The sequence below is a fragment of the Geospiza fortis genome, unplaced genomic scaffold (genome assembly GCF_000277835.1).
Source record: "Geospiza fortis unplaced genomic scaffold, GeoFor_1.0 scaffold346, whole genome shotgun sequence".
Lineage (NCBI taxonomy): Eukaryota > Metazoa > Chordata > Aves > Passeriformes > Thraupidae > Geospiza > Geospiza fortis.
The window spans coordinates 20,018-24,693 of NW_005054361.1; positions in this window are offsets into that span (position 1 = coordinate 20,018).

Sequence of the window (4,676 nt, forward strand, 5' to 3'; positions counted from 1 at the left end):
TGTGTAATGCTGAATTCCCACCAGGCCCTTTCTAATATCTGAGTCCCTGTGTGAGCCATATCAACAGCTTGCCTCCATATATTGTTAATTAGGTATCTCACCCACGGCTTTGGAATTTGAAACGAGTGTTTACCGTAGGCATGCAGTATGGTGCCTTGCAGTGATTCTTCCTGGCCAAGCTGTGCTCTTTAGGAAAACTGAGGCAGAGCCATTTGCCCCCTCTTGAATCAGGTTAGACCCATTTGCATGAAATTTCTCTCTTTATTTCCCTTTTGGTAAGAATGAAGACATTTTTCCAGACTCGACAAGAAACCCCAAGCCACATGAAAATCTTGGTGTAGGAGGGAAGATAGGCTAAGAAGGCGGGGAGGAGCTGCAGAGGGGTGTGAAAGCAGAGGCAGCTTGTCCTGGTTTTGCCTGAGATGAAGTTAATTTCTTCTAAGTAGCTGGTAGAGTTACGTGGTTTGGATTTAGTATGAGGATAATGTTGATAACATACTGATGTTTTGGCTGTGGATGAGCAGTGCTTACCCTGAGACTTCTCAGTGTCCCGTGCTTGACCACTGAGCAGGTGCACAAGAAGCCAGGAGGGAGCATGGCCAGGGCAGCTGACCCCAGCTGGCCAAAGAGATACTCTGGACCATAGAATGTCATGCCCAGTTAAAATGGGGGAATGTCACACCCATTTAAACTGGAGGAGTTATCTGGACAGGATTACTGGTTGTGGGGATGGGGTTTGGCATTGGTCAGCACATGGTTATCAACTCTATTGTGCATCATTTGTTTTTCTCTCTTCCTCTCTCTCTTTGTTGGTCAGCACGTGGTTATCAACTCTATTGTGCATCACTTGTTTTTCTCTCTTCCTCTCTCTCTTTTTCAATTCACTACTACTATTATTATATTTTACTTTGTTTCAAATATTGAGCTGTTCTCAGCCTACAAGTTTTGTGGCAGGGGAGTGAGCAAGCAGTTGTGTAGTGTTTAGCGGCCAGCTGGGGTTGAATCACAGCACAACTCCAGGGTACTCCTCTGTGAGGGTCTTTTCTCTAGAATGGGAAGTCATGAGATGAGTCTGAGGGGTTCATTACCACAGAGTGGATGCTGGACATCATGGCGGAGTGGAAGCCAGGAAATTTCTCTTTATTTCTAGCCCTGTGGATTTTGGATCTGAGAAGCTACGTGAAGGCCTCGCTTAGGCACGTTGCTTAACCCTGTAGCCAAGGCCATGGTAATGCTGAAGTGCCTCTCTTTTCCATTTGATTCAGAAAATGTTCTCTGCATGCAAAAAACTTCAAAGTTCTCTCAAAAATAATAATTTGCTAGAAAAGCTTGATTGACAGTAACTATTTCCAGATGACCCTACACCTTGTGCCACATTACCAGCCCATACTCTGGGGAATGTTCTGGGAATTGGCAAGTGTTTGATGACATTTGAATTCCTACTATGAATTATCTGGCACCCACAGCATCTCATAAACACCATAATGCTGAGTCACCTTTAAATTGCTATTTTGGTCCCATATTAAAACTGAGCATGCTTCTTCCACCTACATTACATATATACAAATCTGTAATTCCCTCTCTAGGTTTTTAAAAACTCTCTTGGAATAATCCTCCCAAGGAGAAGATTAAGCCATGAGGTCCAAATGGGACTCGGTGATATTTTGCTACTTGATCGCTTTAAAGTCTCCTTTTACTCCCTAGAAGCTACTTGAAGTTCCTTTTAGCTTTTAGTATGATCAAGGGAGTCTGACTTATCTTTAATTTTCTGTGTAAAGCATTTAAGGGGCCCAAATCCTTCAAGTTAAGGGCACTTTATCAATTTACTGTTACAAGAATTTTTCACTTTGGCATTAGTCTTTCCTGCCCAGGAGGCTGGATTCTGCTGTCACTCCATATATAACTTCTGCAATTACAGGCATTTAGTCACCTCTTTGTAAAACCATGTGTGAAAGTAGTAGAGAGGGAACCCAGACAGTGGTGAGTGGATCCAGGCTGTCTGCAAGGCACCAGCGTAGCCGTGGGCTGCTGCTCCAGCACAAGGTTGTCGTGTGAGAAGACAGTGAGTGTCTTGGGCAGAGAGGACAGAGGATTAAGCTTCAAAGAGCACTGCTTGTATAACTCTGCTCTCATCAGTATTGATCTCAGCCTGGAAGCCTGAACAAAATCAAAAAGGCCAAGTGCTACCTTGTACTTAGCCGAAATCTGTGATGTGAGTTGGCAGGGCAGCAATGGGGAGGGCATGCTCATGCCTGAAAGTTCATTGGCTTTTCCAGCTCTCTCAGCTTGACTTAAGGGGATATTATCCCTCCAAATAGAAGTCTCCTTTGATACTGTTCATATTAGGTCTCCTCACTGCACAATTACAGAGGTATGACCACTAGAAAGATCCAGAATTAGAGGAACAACTTCTGGTCCCTTTGAAAAGCTTGTAGAGAAAGCCTTGCCTTGCCTTGCCTTGCCTTGCCTTGCCTTGCCTTGCCTTGCCTTGCCTTGCCTTGCCTTGCCTTGCCTTGCCTTGCCTTGCTGTGGATTTAGATCTCAATAAACAGCCATAGCAGAAAGGCTAGAAGGGCTCTCTTATAACCCAAAAGCAGCCTACCCATGCAGCAAGGTCTGGGTAGGCTGATCACTGTATTAGAGGAATGTATTCATAGTGAGATTATTCCAGGGGGCAGAGTTTGTTGCAGACTTATGTTTTTATGTAGTTTTTTTTTCCTTTTCCTTTTCCAACTGACATTATTGTCTTAATAGGAAGCAGAAATACCCCTTTTCAGCTTTCCATTTTATTAGCCTCAACAAACCAAAAGCTCAGATTGTTCTTTTCCATGTTCCCTCTTTCTCTTTTTTAACACTGAGTGGTCTCGTCAGAGAACAACAGTGACACTCACACAGTCTTAGAGCTCTTCTGACAAATGCTTCACCAGACACCTGTGGAGATCGTGTTAGCCCCCTGACCCCACTGGCTATGGTGGTGTTGGTAACCAGGCATCCTCTGGCTGAGGATGCTCGAGGCTTTCTTCTCTTCAGACACCTCCAGCTGAAGAGTTCCCAATTTACAACAAAATTTCTTGTAATTGATGTAATTGATTGTTAACATTGTGTCATACTTATAACATTTCTGGTATTTGGGTCCTGAAGGTCATCCTTCTATGTGATGCCTCAGACTCTGTTCATTTTTACTGAGTCTATTAAAATTGCTGAATTTCAACCCATTTTCATTTGCCTTGCTTGAGACTAAATCAACAACTAAGATTCTCATTATGTACCACTGTAACCAACTCAGCCTGAGGAATCAGCAATGTCTATTTGTAAATTCATGCATATGTTTGTATGCCTAACCCTCTACCCCCATATTTTATGCATACTCAGAATAAGATGCCATCAAAAATGACAAAAGATTATTTAATGAGCCATTCAGCTATAATGCTTATCTAAATGAAACACTGTGTAAAATAAATTAGTTTGCTAGAGAAAATGAAGCATATTTTACCTTTCACTAAATATTGCATTTACTCCACAAATTAATCACATTTCTCAAGATTGATGAATAGGTGAAATCCCTTTTCCTGTAAGCACCAAGGCTCTGTGTTGGAAGGTACACACAGATAGCTTCTACATCAGTTTATTTTAATTTGAGGAATGATTCCTCTCTTGATGACAAAAGGCACTTGTGACCACAGCAATATATGTATACATTTTTTTTTTTTTTAACAAACAAGGAATTAGGACTTCTGAAGGGATACTGAACTTGGGGCCTCTTGTCAGCAAGGGTATTTATTGTAAAGAGAGCCAAGTGGCTATTCTCACTTATCTTGGCTCATAGTTACCCCAAAGTGCTCATATCTTGAGAAATTCTTTGCCAGTTGTGGGGTGTTCAGTTGGGTTATTTTTCTTCTGTTTTTTCATAGGACCCTATGGTTTGAGAGAGGATTTTCCTGCTTTTCTGCATCTTGTATTGTCAAGAAAATATGTAATCTGAGTAGACATGAAGATTTCTGTTATTCAAATGTCAGGGCTTGAACTAAAATAAGTATTAGACTTGCTTTTACTTCTGCTTTCATGTCTTTAGAGATTGCTATTAGGAGTGTCTGGTGCTTGCAATAGCTTATACTCCAAAAGCATACTTCCATAATGGCATGTGCTTGATTCTCATGAAAACAATTCATATTTAAATGCTTAGGTAACTTGTAGAGTATGGACCTTCATTCATTTATGCCTCACAAAAACTGGAGATGTGTAACAATAATTTTTTTTGTTATTCTGTGGAAGTCAAATCATTCTGTGCCATCTCAAAAAGTGTAATTATATTTCTATGAAAAATATTTTTCAAAAAGAGCCCCAAACCTACAAACAACAAAGTAAAGGCTAAATTTTTTTTTCTTGTACTGATAATATCTGCACCTCTTAGCACTGGTTAGGCAGTGTGCAGGAGGGTGAAACACATTTCTAGGTACAGTTTTGCTTTGATGTTCTTCAGTGGTCACAATGGGCAATGTTGAATTTTGCTGCCTTGCATTAGTTTTTTCAAAGTAAAACCAAAAAGAGGAGACAGAAATTTCCGAGGCAAAACCAAACTGAAAGACAAAATGCTGCTTTACACTTTTAGCAAGAGACGAAAATCTGGTCCAAAAGAACTGAACTTTAAATTACATCAAAAATATCCAAAAGAGAAT